This window comes from Hermetia illucens, chromosome 1 (genome assembly GCF_905115235.1).
Source record: "Hermetia illucens chromosome 1, iHerIll2.2.curated.20191125, whole genome shotgun sequence".
NCBI classification, from domain to species: Eukaryota; Metazoa; Arthropoda; class Insecta; order Diptera; family Stratiomyidae; genus Hermetia; species Hermetia illucens.
The window spans coordinates 58,697,926-58,718,799 of record NC_051849.1 but is presented as its reverse complement, the minus strand read 5'-3'; the positions used below and the strand labels follow the sequence as shown (position 1 = coordinate 58,718,799).

At 39.9% G+C, this 20,874-nt stretch overlaps 1 protein-coding gene across 1 annotated transcript in view; it reads right to left on the bottom strand.

The window, feature by feature from the left end:
- Nucleotides 1–20,253, bottom strand: part of LOC119652275 (high affinity cAMP-specific and IBMX-insensitive 3',5'-cyclic phosphodiesterase 8) — a 485,640-nt gene extending 465,387 nt beyond the window's left edge. Inside the window, exon 1 of the mRNA XM_038056299.1 lies at nt 19,498–20,253. The gene's annotated coding sequence lies outside the window, so the exon portion shown is untranslated. The remainder of the gene's footprint in view (nt 1–19,497) is intronic.
- Between the last annotated feature and the right edge of the window lie 621 nt (nt 20,254–20,874).

Here is a 20,874-nt window from a genome sequence, read left to right as displayed (position 1 = left end):
AAAACAGAATAACGATTTGCGCTTTTTCTCATGTAACGTGCGCTTCCTGTACAGAGATGGAGCTGCCAAGCAGCTAGCCGATACCCTGTCCCAATATAGGGTTGATGTAACAGCGATACAGGAGATGCGTTGGACAGGGACCGGTTTCCTGGAGAAGAGCCGCTACACCATATATTATAATTTCCACTCAGTAAACCATGTGCTCGGAGTAGGTTTCTCACTAACCCAGAAAATGGAATCTTCTGTTATCAGCTTTGGAAACATAAGCGAACGGCTATGCACTCTGGGCTTACGAGGCAAATTTAGAAATATAAGCCCCATTAACGTTTACGCCCCTACAGATGAGACTGCAGAGTTGGAGAAGGATACCTTCTACGAGACAGCAGGACGAACTATCATTCGCCTGAAGAACGTTATCATCAATACGGCCACAGACATACTTGGCCCCAGCCGCAAAAAGAGTCGGAACATCTGGTTTGAAGATGAAAGTAACCTAGCAAGGGAACGGAAAAATGCTGCATACCGAGTAAAGTTGCAATCTCAAAGAATGTGGGCATGCACGGAGACTTATCACGAACTCCGGCGAGCGAAGAAGCGACTTCACAGACGGAAGAATGAAGCATGCGAGAACCAACAGGTCTGTGAACTCGAAAACTACAGAGAGTAACCGCACGAGGCGCGCAAGTTTTACCAACAAGTCAAAAAGATGAAGCCTTACACACCTCGATGCTGATCCTACCGAGACAAATAGGGAAATCTGATTTTCGACAGAATGGGCATATTGGAGTGATGGGTTGAGTATTTTGATGAACTGCTCAACGACCAAAACATCAGCGAGTTTAGGGTCCCGCCAACTGAAGACGACGGACAAATACTGCCACCACCAAGTATAGAAGAAACAGTCCGTGTAATTCATCGACTTAAAAATCATAAGTCGCCAGATGTTGAAGGAATTACAGCCGAATTGGTTAAATGTGGAGGCGACCAATCACACCAAGTGGTTCATCAACTTATACTCAAGGTGTGGAACAGCGAATCAATGCCTCACGACTAGCAGCGAAGCATATCTGCCTCACACATAAAAAGGGAGATATCAGGCAGTGCAGCAATTATAGAAGTATCACTTTGCTGAGTACCATCTACAAGGAATTCTCCGCTATCTTACTATCTTCCTATCTCGGATAGCCCCATACGCCCAGGAAAGATTTTCATACTTTCTCTCTGCGGCAAGCAATGGGTAAACTGTGGGAATATGGACATCAGTTGCATCATCTATTCATCGTCATCATTGCCAGGGTAAAACTACTCATACACACTGCCATGAGAATTTGGTATCCCGGCGAAATTGATAAGACTAACTATGCTTACCTTGACCAATGTGCGAGGCCAGATAAAAGCAACAGGATCATTCGACAGTAACAACGGCTAAGACACAAGGGAATGTCCTATCAGGCGTCCTCTTTAACCTGGTCCTGGGAAAAGTGATCCATCATGATGAATTAAATGCGAGGATGCGATCCTCTTAAAGTCCACCCAACTACTGGCCTATGCTAACGATATCGACATCATGGGAAGAAGGACCCGAGACGTACAAACTGCTTTCATCTAGATCGAGCAGGCGGCGTGAGATCTCGGGCTGCACATCAATGAAGGCAAGACAAATATATAGTGGCCACGTCAGCACCAAAAACCAACCAACCAGCAACATCAAACCGCACTGGTCAAACGGGAAGAATAAAGATAGGAGACTATAACTTGGAGACCTAGCTACGGTCAAAAATCACAACCGCAGCTAACAGCTTACAAAAACTATTCCGCCCGAAGCGTCCTCCAGCCCTCATGTATTCCTCGGAGACGTGGGTTCTTAGCAAGAAAAATTGCGAGCTTTTGTCCGCGTTCGACAGAAAAATCCTAAGAAAGAATTTTTGGTCCCCCGCTTGAGGATGCACGATTCTATAGCATACATAACGACGAAATCTATGAGCGATACCGTGACCGCGAGGTGTGGGTAAAATCAGGCTAGGTTTCGATGGTCGGTTCACTTAATCCAGTCGGAAAAGTCTATAAGGGCATTATCTATGGTAGAAAAAGAAGACGAGGCAGACCCTGCCTAAGACGGAACGATGGTGTAGGTGAGGACGCCAGACAGTTCTTAGGGATGTCGAATTGGTGTACCTCGGCGCAAAACCGGGGTGGCATAACGATGACAACATAAGTAAACATTACTACATGAGGCCTAAGTCGCCATGTTAAGGCATAAGTCTTTTATATAGGCTGATATGTTTTGGAAAACGATCAATGACAACCTAGCAACGTGCAGTTCACCTTTTATGATATTTTTGAAATGCCGGAGCAGCTTTTGGATTAGCAAATCCCCGAAGCTTGTGTGTATCAGCCGTTAGTGCGTCATCATCATCTTTGTAAAGAAGGAGAGAAATTAGCGTACATGCAAAAATCGTATAATAAATTTTAGTGCCATACATCACATAATCGGAGCAGAGAAAAGTTAAACATCTTTACTATCATAATACTCGTACGTTTGGAGTTGCTGAGCATCAATACTGTGATCCATGCTGATGGCAGGCAAACCAGCCAAAAAACTAGAACCATTGCTGCTAAATTGGGCGGACAACCTCGAGCCATCAAGAGACCGCCTTCATATCTTTGACGCTGCCATAGGGTTCAATTTTTTTATCGACACTGACCAACCAACATTATTTCAGCTCTATCCTGCTAATCGTACTATCATTAAAACACACGGTCAGAAAGCTCTGACACTCAATTTAAGACGTCGTTGGATTTTCACTTAGCAGTTCTGTATCGCTGGCGTCTCTCATTCGAGCCGATCTACTTAAGGACTACGGTTAACGAGTAGATATAAGAAACCGTTGCTTACAATGCTTACTGGATCTTGAGACCAAACACATTTCAAAACGATTTTTAAACGCTGCCAACTACTCAAGAGTATTATCAGTCGGAGGAGTTTCCCGCTAGCTACTTCCAGAATTTCCGAGCGTTTGGAATCCGCTCTCTTTTGCTGGGAAAAATGAGGTTTGCCTTTTCATAGAAACGTCCATTCCCCCTATAGCTGAAAAGCCTAGACGCAGGCTCTTGCCAAGCCGGATGACTAAGAAATTCTGTAGCTCTTCAAATAGTCCTTTAGCGAGCCGGCTGCATCTAGTCCCAAAGAAAGGTGGGACTTGGAAGCTATGTGGCGATATTACGATATTCCGTCTCCAGAATGCCCCCCATCATTTCAACTTTTTATGAAAGAAGTATTCCGAGCGTTAGACTTTTATGTTTGTTATATTGACGACATTCCTGTAGGATCTGAAAACGCTAAGCAGCACATACAACACTTTCGTACGTCGTTGAAAGTTCAGCATAGTGGTCAATATAGCAAAATGCATCTTTTCTAGCAATTAAATCGAATATCTTGCCTACAATAATATGGAAGCGATTAGAAAACGTCCTACGACTATAATAATAATAATAATCGTTGGCACAACAATCCATATTGGATTAGGGCTTTGAAGTGTGTTAGAGCACTTCATTCAAAACCGTAACGGTACACTACAGAATAGCCTGTAGGAGGCAATATGGTCAGCATGGTGCTCGCCCGAGATTATTACCCTGATTTAACTCTGAATCGACTGGTATCCGACGTCAAATCACGATGCAAATTCCACTGCCACCAGTAAGATTTGAACCGTGACCTTTCGTATGACAGCCTAGTGCTCTAACCACTGAGCTATCCGGACACACCCTACGACTATAAAAAGTTGAAAAATACTCTTAGCGAGCTTGTATTATTACCCCCGATTAATTTCAAAGGCAGCCAAGGAATAGGCACCATTGAACAAATTGCTGTGCCGATCCAAAAACAAGGATATTGCATGGTCCAACGAAGCTGGCGAGGCATTCCAGTGATGTAGAAATTCGATCGCTGAAGTAACGTTTCTCGTTCGCAAAACCCTTGCTATTTACACCAGTATTCATTCATTTTCGGCATTTACTTAGAGTCGCTGATTTCCTGATGAAAACAGATTATTAATCATTGCTTTATACCTGCCACCAGAAAGCTGACAAGGCTTCTCACACGCAAAGTACGCAACTTTCGTTTATTTCACAATTTCCAACCAGAATTGAGCACGTTCCCGCGGAATCGAACATCATTTCCGATGCTTCGTCCAAAATAGAATCGATTTCCCTGCCCCCGGACATAGACGCCAAGCTCCTAGCGATTGAACTAGTTAAAGATTCCGAGCTGGGAAAACTTCTTTTGTCAGATTGAACATCGTTGCAGATGTCACAATGATGGTGGACAATCATTCGGTCTACTATGGCACATCTACAGCAGTAGTCATGTCGATTGTTGCCGAGACACTATGCATAATCTTTTTTGGCACGTACCATCGCTGTGCTCACCCCGGTGTGCAGTGTTGCATCTGTCAACACGTTTATTTGGACTTTATCGAACCACTTGTACTATCCCGGGATTTTGATGCTGTGTGACCATCCTGGACCGGGTCTCTTATTAGCCAGAAGCTATAATAAATCCGGATCCAGCAGCTAAGGCAGTTTTGTTAGCACTAATGAAGCGAACGAGTGGTTCCAGAAATATCGGTATTTGCAAGACCAATAAATAACAGTATCGAATAGAAAAAGTAAGTTTCAATTATTTGAAATAATTTAATCGATGGAAATACCACAAAATTACACTCAGGTTATTTTGTAACTCTAGAATGTCTTTTAGAATTAGGACTCTAAATAGAAATATGATAGAAAATAATATGAAAAATTGCCCTGGAAGATATTTTTCCTTTTTATTGGCTAAAAAGTGCCTAATCTATACAAATACGTATTTCGGTTTTCCCTTTTTCAGTGTTTTATTTTGTGAAAAATTATTTCACGTGATTATATTATTTTAATTAAGCTTCTATTCTTCTCTTAGTCCTTCCTAAAAGTTTCACCAAGGTGGAACAACTATAACCCATGTCCATATTTAGCCTTTTTTTTCGGGGAAATTTTCGATATGTGGAGATTCTCCTAGGAATCTAGTCTCATAACGTCCTAAGGCTAAACATGGACATGGGCAACAGTTGGGTTCGTAAACAGGCGCATTCCCAGAGACAAATGTAGCTCCACTGGACGATTCACCAATCAACCTACTTTAACGATTCAGCAACCGCCAGATGCATCGGAATCAATCTCTTGGCACCTTAGTTAACCTAGTCGCCTCAGGCATTGGTAACGCCATCCACTGTACGACTGTTAGCTGTTTCGTTATTACGGGGTGCACTGCTGGATGATGTGCCAATTAATCCACTTCCGGAACACATACAAAGAACTTATGGACAAAATCCGTCTAAACATTAACCGCGTGAGTGATCCTATGCTGTTTTACAGTCGAAATCAGCAATTTTCAGCGACAATACTATTCAGGAGGGAGTAATATACCAACTACTACTAGCACATCGCAACGCTATTGACATTCCTGTCAATTAACTTTCAAATCGCCATAATGACTCGTCCTGGTGCTAGCCTCGAGTTCTGATCCCTCGTGTCGATTAACTGATCGAGACACATAGTTTGAGATGATTCATAAAACTGCAATGCTTCAACGAAGGGTGAATTTCATAAAAACTTTTTATAGAATCCTTTCACTATATCCAACGACACAACTGGTGCTCGTTATTTTTATTAATCTAATCATGTCTTGTCTCTTTCCGTATTCACTTTTCTCTCAAAAAATATGACATTTTCCGTCACCTACTCCGCTCTTCACTCCTGTAGCGAACTGAGTGGAGAGCGCCAGTGACGTCATCTGTCCGCTGGTATTCGCAGCATTCAAAATAGATTTCGAATGCCGCGAATCCTGCCGCGTCACAAGTTTTTTTCAATTAAATGAATCATACAATCATACTTGTGCAATTCAAGCCATATCCCAGAAACATCCTGCACATTGAAGTATCAGTAGTATTTATCGTAAAGGATAATAAATAAAATATATATAACCCACACGCGTGAGTAACAACGTTGATATAATTTTCGCGAAACTGAGTCTTGTTATTAAACATTGTACTAAGGTCCCTTATCAGATAACTGCCTGATTAACAGACGGTCAACGACTAGCTTTCAGTGAATAGCAAATAGATAAATGTCAGCAACAACAAATAATGCAGTAAATCGATAGCAAGCAGCTACTCATTCGATTAGATGATAGAAGACATACATATTATACATAATATGAACAGTTGAATATGGGAGAGGAGGATAGTATCATCGAAAAACATCTTATTAACTAGATTGCACTCCTGAGCCCCAGATATCAAAAAACTTAACAACAAATAAACTCAATTCGTAAGCACACAGAAGTTCCCGCAGTTTATGAGAAAATAATTTTTATCTTTGAGAACTTACTATGAAGAAGAGAAAAACTGAGAGGATCACTTGAACCTATATATAGTTCAAAGCATTATTTTTCATTCCAAGATATCTTTCAATTAAAATCAAATATTTGATAATTGGTATTTATTTATTGTTTCTAAGAATATGCACCTAATGTCTTACATATCTGGCGTCGGGGCATTGAACCTTGAACCATACGTCAAAGTCTTGTTATACCTAAACGTGTGCTATTAACAATACGTTTAAAGGTATTTGGACTCCCGAACCCACCCTAATGCTTCTCCATTAATTATCGTTTTTATTGACAATTATCGCATATGTACTCATTAGCACCAATTCTCATGAAAGCTTAGAGGCACATTCCACTCATTTAATTGCTTTCCAAAATCGTCCTTTCGCAATAAAGCTCTTGAGTACTCGGCATAAATTGGATGTGAAATGTTTGGTTTAGCTCCGTATATTGCATGTTTTACTATACACTAATGTATTCCCTTCCATAGGTCCCGGTTCGTTGAATGTACTGAAACGCCTTATGGCTGCTGTCTAGGGAAGACGCAATTTATACTCGATCGTTCCATAATTATTTATATGTAATTACATAAACATTCTATTATGCGTACCTTTTGCGAAATTATGGGAAAGACGAAAATTTCACTACTTCACACAAAAGAGTAATAGTTGCCCGGAAAGGACCTGTAAATAACATACTAAATACCCAAAGGCTAGTTCACATACTGCGCTTAAAAGTTTAATTTGGTTTCTTCTTTTGCGTAATAGGAGACAAGCCTGACTTGTTGAATTATTACTTTCTGTTTAGAATAACTAGACAAGATACTTTCAAACCAGTAGTATCTGCTCATATATCTATAAAACAGATCTCTCGGACCCTACGTAACTCAAAAATTTGCTGAAATCATGATGTGATATTAACTGTTTATGACATTTGGATCTCAAAATACTCCCTAATATCTGCTCCCATGAAGTTAATAATAGGACATTACAATATTTTGGATTTTTTTAATGTCATTAAAGGTCGTAATATAAGACATCATAATGAAAAGTTTGGTTGAAATCTCAACCTAAAAATATCGTGAAATTGACCGTGAAGGTCCGACCGCAGTGTGTGTGTCTGGCCAGGATCTTGAAAAATGAACCAAATACGAGAGCTAAATCTGGAAAAAGGAAAAATGGAAAAAATTAAAAAACAAGTCGGCAAACTGGAAGCTGAACGCTTCAGATATGAAAAGTTTTGTGTATTGCTGACATAAGCACATTTGAATGGTCATTCGTCCCATTTGTACCTAATTCCTAACGTTTATGAATTTAGTTTGTCAGACCATTAACTTTAGAATGACACTGGGTATTTAGTTTCAAAGTCTTAGAACGCACGAAATTTGCACAAAAGTAACAACTTTGACCAATTATAAGTTTTTTAGTAATAGTGCGATTTCCACCAAGGTCCGCAGTATCATGCTCTGATTCTAGGTTAAACTTAAGGGGGATTGCCAATCAATTCTAAAAAATATACTTATAATAAATATGATAATCTACTATTATTAACTTCATTTAAACCGGTATTGGTATGGATAGTATTTTGAGGCCTAGATACCATTAAAGGGGAGTGAGAATCAGAATCTTAAGAAACCGACAATGGCAAATTTAGCGTTTAATTTCCTTGTTTTCAAGACATACGTATGTACATATTCATGCTTGTATATCTTTTTGAAATAACGTTAATTGCGCGCGATTCGGGTTGCTTGGTTTAAATCTAAGCACGGCACCCGTTAAAGACTGGAGCCGGCAATGCTCTCAAATAGACTACTCTAAATATTACATAGAAACACTTTTTAATTAATTATTTTTTTTAATTCTTCAACCTCAATAGTTTAACTTGGATCGGTAATGCTTCCTTATAGAATCCTTCCAAATGTAAATTCAGCACGAACCACGTTCAAAAAACCCCATTTTCGTTGTTTGGTTAGACCAAGGGAGTGACAAGGCAGCAAACCAGCAACTGATTACTTGATACACTAACGGATCTCTCGCAGCAGAGGGAGTGGGTGTGGGTGGGAAGGAAAATGTACTTTGAGCCAATGGGCAGGCACACTAGCATATTCCAGGCAAAAATATACGCAATAGACAAATGTACCTCCTTTAATCTGAAAAATAACCACAGGGGGCAGAACATAGCTATTCTCACCGCTAGCCAAGCAGCGATCAAGGCACTTAGGTCGAACCAGGTGAACTCTAAGCGGGTATGGGAATGCCTTGAGAGACTGAATACACTCGGCTCGTCCAACAAGGTCTGGATACTTTGGGTTCCAGGCCATGCTGGGTTGAAAGGCAACAAGCCTAGAAGGGAGCAGGGACGGTTTCGTAGCTATGAACCTAAGAAATGAAGCGGAATGGTTGAGGGAACTATACTGCGCGGGCCTACCAGGGATGGAACAGTCCAGGGTGCTTATTGGGGGATACGAACCCATACGCCTAAAAGATTGCTTAAACCTCCCCAAAAAGAACCTCTGAATCATAGTGGGAATTCTCACTGGTCATTGTCGGCTGAACTATCACCTAGAGAAGCTTGGGATATCTACGGATACTTCCAGCAGGTTTTGTGAGGAGTATGACGAAACCTCTATATAAGTCTTGGGCCAGTGTCCCGCACTTGTGCAAAGTAGGCCGAGGCATCTGAGAGAACACTTAATACCAGATGCAAAGCTGAAAGATCTCGAAGTAGGCAACATACTAAACTTCCTGACGGTTATAGGCCTGCTTGAGATAATATGATCAATAGGTACACTATCACCAGTAAAAGGGGCACAATAGTTCTTTAAGGACGCGGTGCGAGTTTCCCTCAACAGAATAATAATAATAGGATTCTATTTTCTATTTTCCCTGTGTATACAAGTAGTATGTCGGTCAAGGGTACCATGGTTATCAATGTTACTAAGAACACACACAACGATTAAAATTAAGCCATCCATGAAAAGAAGATTAAAATATAAAATGAAATGTGTTTCCACGAAGTCTCATGATTGACGAGAAGAAGGAAAAATTGTTTCAAATCCAATATATTTTCACAACTTCTTCATGACACATCTTAAGATTGGTGGTTGGTTGGTGGTTTTGATCCATTTATTTACGACAAAGAGCAGATGTATTCAATAGAAATTAATTGCAATAGAGGTAAATGTGTTTGACAGCGAGGAGACTTGGAGTGATATCTCTCTTCTCCGAAGAATAGCCATCATCATATGGTGCAACATGTGGTGTTGCAAAAGTCATATACTGCATCAGAGCAAAACCTGCGCCTATTTAACTGAGTCAGGGTCCTTGAGCAATCAGCTCTGGATTTGGAAAAGGTGGCAAGCGAAGTGGAACTAAAAATGAATACTGATAAAAAGAAGGTTACCAGTCTGACGGGCAATCGCACTCTTCCTATTACATTAATGGGTAAAGCATCGAGGTCGTCGAATAGTTTGCATAATCTGGTAGTGTTCTTTGTGCCGATGGTAGCATCGAATTGTATTGGATCAAAACATTAACAGTGCTAAATCCATTTTTAATACTTTGTCTAAAATCTGAACATGCAATTGCTCAAAGGCGAACATCTACACCGAAATAATTATATCCGACAGTAACAAATATTATTTACTACAAAATCATTTAATTCATTTTCTATTTGTTTATATTTATTTATCTAACGAGAATATGAAGATATTACATAACAACTATTTATTTCATTAAAATAATAATATACAACATCAAAAAATAATGATACCGGACAAAAAAAAAGCTTTTCTTTAAACCGATTGTCTTATTGCTTCGTTTTATGAAGCTTTCTATTACAAGTCTTTTCATTGAATTTTTTTTTTTCAATTTTCTTCCATTTTACTTCCTAAATAAATTCGCGAATAGACTTTCTATAGGGTTTAAATCAGGACTTACAGTCTGCCATTCAAACATTGCGATATTCTTCAACTCCAAAGAATGTGTAGTTTGGTTCGCAACATGGATCGCTGCGTTGTTCTGTTGGAATACTCTGTCTAAAGCCGATAGAGCATCACCGAAACTTAAAAGCGGGTTCTCCAACAAGCCGAATTAATATCTAGAACCCCACACGCCTCAAAAAGGAAAGTAGCGACCTTCCACGGTATCCAAAACCAGCCCATACAATGGTAAAGGTGCAGTTATTAATGGTCCTCCTGATCCTCCTTTAAAATTTCCAGAGTCCTCTTCATAAAACATTTTTAAACTATGAGTACCATCCAAAGGGGAATTTTCGTCTATCTTCTGCATACCTTTTTTACCCCCTGCTTCTCCTGGAGTGGGGGTGCAGTTCAAACTTCAACGATTTACCCTCCTTCGTTCTCCACAAACTTTCAACCCGCTCCGGAGATGGGGTAGAAAATCGAACTTTCACCACAAATTGAAGAGTTGAAGTTATTCTTGAAACAGCGTTAAAAATTAGTCGCGCTTAGCTTTCCGTCTGTATTTTTCCCTTAGATGCCCGAAGGTTTTTAACAATTCAAATTATGGTAAATATTCGTCCTTCATTTCGCTGAAACTGACCGAATAGCCTAGATAAGTCCCAGGAGCAGTAGCTCATACTTAAAACGGTTTACTTTTGGTTTCGTTTTCAAATTGAAACAATATCAATTTTGAACTGCACATAAAAGCCAGCACGCCATCACTCTCTGTGGGTACACCTATGGAAGCGTCTGTTGTTCCGGATACTGTTCAGACTGAAGTAGGTTGAACTGAATTCAATTCACTTAAGCACTTTTCTTCGTCAATATTTACACCGAAATATAGAAGCAAATAAAAAATCAAAAGTAGCACAATTTATGACACCCCCTGAGCTTTCAGACTACATTCTGTAAAGAAGCGAAATCTCTTTATGACTTCCAACGGGAAAAACCACTCCAAGTAATAAATTTGATATGTTTTTCGTAAAATACAGACTCCTTGCACATCCCACGTGGCTTATACTTTTCTCAGATAAGCCTCAATTCAAAAGTGAAATTCCTGGTTCTGCTAAATTTTCAATTTACATTTTCCATACATTCTTGCTGGAACTCATGAGCAATAATGCGAGTATTTCTATTTATTCAGAAACAATACACACAAAAGCTACATAAAATATTTCCTCGTGTAAACATCTCTGTGGGCAACAAACAAATCGCTAATTCGGGCAATTCTTCCAAAACTTCTCTTGTGTTTCGTGTATTCTTTTCGTATCTAACATCTCCCGTGGAAATAATGGAACGTGGGCTTTTTATCTTGATCCGATTAAATATAATGAACATGAAAATGTACATACAACGAAATCAAAACGATCGCATTGGCTACGAAAATGCGTCTTCCTCCCCCATCCGCTCTGCCGTGATTAATCATTTTGTTTGTTTGCAGAAATTTTGGAAAATCAAGATGATATATTCTATCTATTGAAATCGACCCGTTGGTAATTAGTTCGAGTAATTGCACTAAAAGAGAACAAGTAAATCGTTTCAAGTACAAAAATGCACTTAATTGATGATAAGTTAAAAAATAATATCGGCGCTGATAGATTCACCACTACTAACGTCGATTTCTGACTACGCAAGGTAATCGAAGAATGTCTACGATGAAAGTGAAACAAAAAAGAATGGACAACGGAGTCGACTATGACCCCAAATAGTAATAGGTTATCAGATAAAATCAAAACAATACCAAACAACCTTGAAAGTCTGTACTGATAAATGTTCTTCATACATTCATAAGTGGAAGTTGTACATTCGCGAAACTTACACTCAACAATTTAAATCCAAGCACCCAGTTGTTTTGATTTGTGTGTCACCTTTGGTAAGGTGACACAAATTGCGAAAGTGACAAGGAGCACGATCTAGATGATTTTGGGCCATCTACTAACGCTTTGTAGAGTAGATGAATAGAAAACGGGGACAAGATACTAATTGAATAAATCTTCCTCAAACAGTAATTTTCTACAGCAAAAAGGCAAGACGACCCTACCTCGGTTTCTTACTTTTTCCAAGACAGCAGTTAACTCCTACTCACACAGCAACCCTCTCCCGCAAAAGGCAAAACGAGTTTGCTCGGTACCTTGGTCAGTTCAAGACACAAATCAACTCCGCCACCGAGTCCAATTGATTAGCTCCATGGCATCGTCAGCTGGTCCGGATCCCGCTTATTCCTCTTTTGCTGATCCCGACCTTGAGCTTCCAAGTCGGCGACAGAAAATCAAAATTATATAAAATCTGTGCCTACCTACGTTCACTCGCACTCGCAATAGGCAGGGTGGACAAGCTCACATATGGGCAAGCAGAAAGGTCAATGCAGTTGTATTTCAACTGACCAGCAACGTACGAGAAATCAGGTTAACCACATTGCGATCACAAGTGGATTCAGAAGCATCTGTCAAGAACGGCCTCGATTTTGACGTTGAAAGGAGTGATCATCTAATGGTCGCTTGTTTTCATTTGCATGTTACATCCACTACTTCCTGCATAGTTAGACAGTTTCTATCTCCCAAGGCCAGCGCAGGGCGTTCAACAGTTTGAGGACTATTTCCAACTACCCTCCGGCTGACGCACATTGAGCCGCCATCAAAAATGCCTTCCACCACGTCCTGAAGGAGCATCACAAGAATGTAGAATTGTCGAAGCAAATCGGAAAACGTAAGAGATCATAAAGTTCGCAGCGAAAAAAAGCAATTTATCATTACGCTTTTAGGAAAGTAAAACCGCAACAATGATAACGATTTGAACAGTAATAAACAGTGCACCACCGAAGAAATTATAGGTAGCCGCGTATCTTTGGATCATATCATCAGGGACGCCAGACCTCATTCACGATAATAAGCAACTGAAGAGATGGAAGTGGCACTTCCCCAAGATTTTAAGATTCTAAGTTCCCCTCCTTAGGGATAAAAGATATGCAGATACGGACTACTCCTCCAACCCAAAGTGGAATTATCACAATCGCTGGATTTGCTCCGTGCAGTTGCTGCAGTCTCTGCAGAGCTATTACCTCCGCCAATCCATAAATCCTGGGAATCTCAGATCTTTCGAAATGAGCGAAGGTGGGGATTACCATCAAGATTTCGAGGAGTGGCACCCGTCTTGAGTGCGATAATTGGAAAGGTACCTATGTGTTCCCTACTGTCGTAAATATAATGGCTCAAAATAATCCTGACGTATCAGGAAACACCTCGAAAGCTGGATCGACAGAGAACAGATTAGTTTCCTTCTGTATTGGCCACATTAACAAGCTTCAATAAAGCACCGGGTGTGGAAGACGTACCTCTTCGGAAACATGTATTAGAGAAAATTAGATTAGATTTTAATTATAATATAAATACATCCCAAACAAAATAATTAGCTTTAACCTGGCTTAGGCTTAAAGAACGGGCGGTTTTAAGTTGTATATAATTCGCAACTTTTTCGTGTTTACGATAATTCAAGTCGGTAAACCGGAAGCTAGGCGCCTCAGGTATGAAAGGTTTTGTGAATATGTGTATTTACAAAGAGATTTGAATATGCATTTGTCCCATTAGTACGTAGCACGTAATACATATATGCATATGTTATGTGAGAATATCCACTTTCAAATGATATTGACATTCATTCAGTCTTGAATTTGCACAGAAGCGACTGCTTTGACCAATCATAACTCTGTTACTAACAGTGCAATTTTCTCGAAATTTGGTAGGATCATGCTCTATATTGTAGCCTATTGAAAAAATTCCTGATTCTAGGATGAACTTAAGGGGATTTTGCAGCCAATTACTAAAAATTATAGTAATGCACTATTATTAACTTTATTTAATACCCCACATGACTATATTTAATTTAAGCCCCGCTTTTGCATCTCTGGGGACTCCTCCCCTCTTAAATTCAATGTAGAATTATGTAACTTACTGTATGCGTGAACATTCATAATTTCCACCTTTCCCCCAAATTTGGTGGCAATCGCTATAGCCGTCTCCGAGAAAAATGCGTGTGACGGACAAACAGACAGTAAACCGATTTTAATAAGTTCTTGTTTTACACAAAACCTTAACGAAAAGAAGCGATTACCATCTGTTACCACTTTCAGTCAGCTGCTCCCAGAGGTGGGGCAGCGTTTGATGAGTTGCCTCTACCTTGGACGAAACTGTTAGTCATCTTTCTTTCTACTTTTTAAATTCTTGGGGGTTATGCCCAAAACGAGGGGTCCATGGAACAAAAAAGTGGAAATAAGTTGCTTTCTATCTGGTTCGGTCCAAAATCAATTAGATGTGAACTCAGTATCCCAAATATCCCAAACAAAATTATATTATTGCCTATTGTTATTCTAGAATAAAGATATTAATATACTAGCACTGACTTTATTTTAGTAGATATCAGAATAAACACTAAAATTACTTTTAGACCTAGAATATCACCATAATTTTTTTGCAGATTTTTCGAGTAGTTTCTGAGAATAGCCTCCGAATTTAAGTGATCCCTTTCTGACCCGTTCCCTTCTTCCCTTTCCAACTGATGTAAAAACTAAAACGTGATTCATACTGATCGGGACTTTTTATTTGATACCCCACATTCCTATATTCAGTGAAAGAAAAATTAACATTCCATTTGCATGGCATACGTGTGGGTTCACAGTTCCCACCTTTCCCAGCAAATCTCATATCAAATGAAGTAACGGTTTCTGGGAAACAACATTTTTGTTAAAAACCCACTACCCTTTCCGATTTACCAAATAGGACAGCACACCCTCTGATTTTTGTCTAATCGGGTGTGAGAGACCATTCTTCAAAGGCTCTTCCTCATTCCTGGGAGATAAATCGTGGAATCCAAGGATAATCCGGGGATAGGATTCTCCTTCCTATGAAGGCGCGGCGTACTTTGGACCACTCTGATACTTCTGGAAAAGTTAATTTATTTTCCTCTTCCAATGTCAATTCTTTCAAGGCCGAAGAAATAATATTAAAATACTCACTAGGTACAGTTATAGCCTGAGAGGGTATTCATCGGGATTTTTGGGAATGTCAATGTGCGAAATGTTGCTTAAGTCAGAGGAAGCTCGACATTCTTCCCGGGCCATATCAAGACATATTGATTCGAAGAGACATCATGACGACAAAGTTCCACTTGAACAAGAGATTTGACGCTCGAATAATAAAGCCGTACAACCTAGGCCAATAGATGACAGCCTAGTATAAAGATAGGCCTTTGCCGAGGAGGAAGTAGACTCAGAAGTTTTTTGGAAAAGATAATACTGCAGTCCGAAGTATACACCATAGACAGATGTGCTTACTCCAACCTTAAAACTAAAGAAAGCAGAATATTGCAATTCTAACCGACGGTAAAGCAGCCATAATGACACCTAGATTAAACAAGGAAAACTCCAGAAACTTTGGTTAAGGAAATATGCCCAACCTGTGCAATAAAGTCAAGATATCCTGAGTTCCGGGAATAAAAATATTATCCAATGCATAAGCCAATACTGATTCTTTGATGACGTTGTTAAATGCACTTCTATATTCAGGGTGGCAGCTAGAGTTTACTGCTTATAATGCAATAACCGCTCAACCAAGCCAATTGCCTCGTGGGTAGCGGCGATAACTGGCACTATGCCACCTGGGCCTGGAGGGCCTGCTTATAGCCCAGCCGATCTTATCCTCGGTAATTATGTTTTGTTTCTTAGACAAAATCTTGCTGAGCTTCACAGATTTGCTAATGGTTCCCGTGTTCTGATAATATCCAAACAGGACTGCCTCTTGGCAGCTTTTATGGTCGTCTTGTACTTCTTCAGGCAGTCCTTATGTAGTCCTGTAGATCTCCCTGATCAGCTTCCTGAGACTAGACAGATCTTCATTCTACCACGGTGACAATGTCTCTTCGAGACTTTAAAAGCGATTTCGAATACCCTTTCCAGAATCCAACTTTTGACTCCAGTTCATTTGTCATGCCAATCTTATCAATTTGCGCACTGGAAAGTTTGCTCATGATAGCTTGACCAAACTTTCTCTAGTCGACACTCCTAGGGTCCTTGAAAGGGTTGGAAACCTCTACGGCGAGATATAGATCGAAAAATACGCAACTCTGATTTGATCAGACACTCTTCAGTTCTTCACTCCAAAAATCCCGTTGTTAGTTGGTAAGGATAATATCAAGGATCTCCTCCTAATCGTCACAGTTCTCTGAGCTGAGGAAATGGAATGCTGGCGTACTGCCCCTGTTACACACCGCGTATGCCTTGCTTTGGCGTCGCAGCCTATCAACGGTTTGGCCTCCTCTGTCGTTATGCTGGACGTCAAATATTGCAACTCTTCTTGCGAGCTGATCGGTTGTGACTCATGTAAACCAAGGAAACATACACGTTTTCTGCACCCGCATTCTCCAATTTGACCGCGACTACGTCGCTAGAACTCAAGTTGGGACAAAGAAAGGTGTGCCGACTCTTCGTCGAGAGGACACATGCTTCAGATCTACCCCGATCAGCGATATCTTGTGCTGTGGAACACATTATAAAATTTGCTGTCGGGCCCTTTCATGGTCCGGTCACCTCTGGTCCAGGACTCTTGTATTAGTCCGACGTCGATGTCTTTCTCAAGGGTGGAGACAAGCAGATTATCTGAGGCATACTTCGAGTACTCCTCATCTCGGGGAACCCTTTGACCTTTGCGTTCCTGACTTTCAACCACACATCTAACTACCCTGGTCCTAGATCCATCTTAGAATGCAAGACGCTCAAAGTTGAAAGTCAGGAAGACCACAGTGAACAAATCAGAATTGATTGAGTACTTATCCAACTCAATGAATTTCTAAAGTTCGATCTTCACCTTAAGCTCGGTATCAGTAAGGCACATGGTGCAGTGAGTAGAATCTACTTTGCTCTTCGTAAGAAGGTAAGTCTAATCACCAAAACTGCACTGTCTTACAATAGAAAGTGCCGCTGGAACGCCGAAGTATATCGACGAACAAATGTCAGACCACTTAGAGAATTCGTTGTCAATCTCATGGAAAGATTCTTCGAAACAACGGAAAACTATCCCTAAGATTAGAAGACTGCATCAGCAGAGTAAAATTAATCTATTGGCCTGATTTCTTCGGCCCTGCTAAATAGTGAATTTCACCCTTTAATCCCAGTCTATCTCTCCCTTTTTGACACTCCTTACTTGGCTGAAGTAGATAGCTCAGGAAATGCAATCTGCTAATCGAAGAAAATAGTTTTTAAGTAATCATGGTTGGTTAAGTGAGATTAAGTTAGCGTAAGTAAATAGTTTTAGACTTTCTCGCGCCTTTAATGCGGGCGCAGTTTTTTCTAAGTAAATACAATTTTTTTAAACAAATATAAATCATGCCTGGATGTGTATAAGTCACTGTGAGAAACTGAAAACCTACTATAACCACTTACATTCAATCGATTCAACCCAAGAGGTGAGAATGAAAGAGGATAATAATTATGATCCCCAAGAAGGCACTCGTCTTGAGCGTAATGATGCGGAGCTTATTTATGTATTGCCTCCCGATGTTGACGCATAATGTTATATGTAGAAACAAAATACCTCGTATGTAGGATGTATAAAAGCACTCTGGCCTGATACCATCTTTGATATCCTTTCAAATGAATACTATTTCGCCGTACGGGTTCCAAACCTCTCAGCATGTTGATTAGATTGCAGAAGAGGTGACGATTCTTACCCATGTTTTGTAAATAAACATACCCTTACGAATGGTTTACCATCTACCTAAAAATTATTTGTAATTGTTTTTACTTCGAGCGTTTTCTCTTGCTTTCAACTGTGAAATTGGCAGGGTGTAGCTCTATAAACGGCCCAGCCCTTCACACAAGCTAATGGAGAATAATTAATGGAATCCAAATAGGTGTTGATTCCCACAGCATGGGCACATTCTTTTCTCAGGAGTTATAACGAGGTAAAAGCATACGTAGGGAAAATAAATTTTTCTGGAGCGTCAATAATACAATTTAAAGCCGACAAATACATACACATATCACTTAAAATATTCGTTGCTATTTTATGAAAAACCTTCCTTCCTTGATATCTTTATATTATCCCCAAATTAAAACGCCACTTATATGGAATATATGGAATATTCATTACTTGAGTCAAAGTTGAAATTTTACCAACGCAATATAGCAGTTAGAAAAATTTGAGTGAAAGCATTTTCCCCCAAAATGAAGTAAATGGTTGCCTTGGATTGCAGCTGGAATCTTCAAAAAATTAGAGTGACAGCGAGAAAAAGAAACTCCCGAAGGATTTTGTGAAAACTCGACAAAAGACTCAATTACACACTGTCATTGTGGAGTAAAAGCCAATATTCAAAAGCATTGAACGATAAAATTGTAAGCAGAATCCATTAACAGTTTACCGCCTGAGTACTAAATATTCCTTTTTTCCAACTACTTAGAAATTCCATTATTGGGTATTCAATCGAGAGACTCATTGGTCCAGTCTTCTTGTTATCTCATGGTAAGAGCAGTTCTCAGAATAAAGAAAATAAGATGATAATGATGCAAAGGAGAAAATCTTCTCACTGAAAAAGTTTGTGTTGAGAAAATTCAAGCAGTTTATCTACATTCAAAAAATGGCAAAAGGATATCGAGCATCTGAACAAATTCCAAACTGTAGGTTGAGCGTAACAAAATAGGACAAGGAACGGAATATTTGCGTTCTGAAACTTGACAGAGTTAGATTGTTTTATTAAAACTGGTAGGCCTATCTTTGAATCGTCTACCTTCATAACAGCACCCAAACGGTTTTGCCCGTTCTCCCACCACCTTCAGATCAAATCACGACTCCTTATCCGCCAAAAACATATATGTATAAGAGCGAATATTGCTTCAATAGAACCGGATAGTAGAAATAATAAGAAAATTAGTATCTTTATTATTTCTACTATTCGGTTCTATTTAATTTGCTCTATTATTTTTGTTTTCTAATAAAAGCGCTGCTGAGATAAAACATCGCCCACTTTGAGGCACAGAGCGCAAACTTTACATCGCATAAACTGAGCCACACAAGGTCGCATGTAGTTAGCTACGTTATCAGTATAAACAATTCCTTATCGAGCAACTCACCTGCCTTGCAGTAAACTTCCGTTTCGCAAAAGAGATTCCCACCGTAGCACTATCACCAATTCATTCACTTTCGAATTTCTTCTCGTAATACCGTCCAATCGGTCAATCCTCCGAAACAAACACTAAATCCCCGGATCCTTGCCGATAATTTCAAGGACTTACTTCCAAGCACTTTTTATCCAACCGTTAACACAACTTCTACCGATCGAAAATCATATTAATTTGAAAAATAACTGAAAGGACGCAATGGCAAACATCAAAGGTCACTCAGATTCGCATAGCATTTGTGCACTTTCCCAGCATATCATTGCCATTTATCTTAATTGTGCGGAGACGAGCTAGCGAAAACGTTCACCTTTATTAATAACAATTACTCTTCAGATAAACACTGCATACGAGGCGCGATAGTGCGATTATGGGGAAAGCTGCGCGGCCACTTATTAGTAAAGCCCCAAACCGCTCCAAGATCAGAGAACAGGTGAGTCCAAATATTTACTCAATTCGCCGAGATTTGATCTCGGGTACGACCTTCTTATCACTGGACTGGCACCGTGCCGCCGGGCACGAACAGGTGAACTTAGGTGAGTATGAGAATTGCAAATATTGGCTCTGGGGTGCAAGAGAGCCCATGGGCAGAAAACCGATTACTTCGCGAACTTTTCCCAACGATACGCGAATGCGGAGCTAACTGCAGAGACGCCGGCCAGAATCGGATTCGGTTCTAGCACCACAGATGACTGAGGCCAGGATGCGAGTGCGAATACACTTTAACTGTTGCTTCAGCGTGAAGCTTCGGTCCACAGCTTCACGCAGCGACCGCGACTAGATGGGATGGATGTACAGCATCACCTTTCCACCCACCAAGCAGCCCCTCATCCCTTGTAGTAATGAGAATTTCAGAATGCGAAAGATAAATTCCATTCCACATTGCTAGTGTTGCCGTTAGGTGAAAGTGAAAACTAAGAATACTTTTATGATATTAAATACTATGTGAGATTTCATATATAGATACAAATATGGCAAACATTTGCCGTAGAGGAAAGTAGGATTATGTGTTTCTATTATGTTATGCATATCAAGGTGCTTCCTTTTAGTCCCCTTCTGTACTAAAACTAACAAACCAATGAATTTGAGATAGGGAATGATTTTGAAAATATTTGATGTATCCGCTAACTCTCAACAAATAAATAAATCTGGGAGCTGTATTAAGGATTTATGCAAAAAAAAAACCCCTTATTAAAATCGATGTCTGTCTTTTGTCTTGTCTGGAGAAAATACATCTCCATATACATAATACATATGCCTCGAAATTGAGGAGACGTGTGCTGGACTCTTATCGACCTTCCATATTTTCCCAACACGCTACCCGCGGGCTCA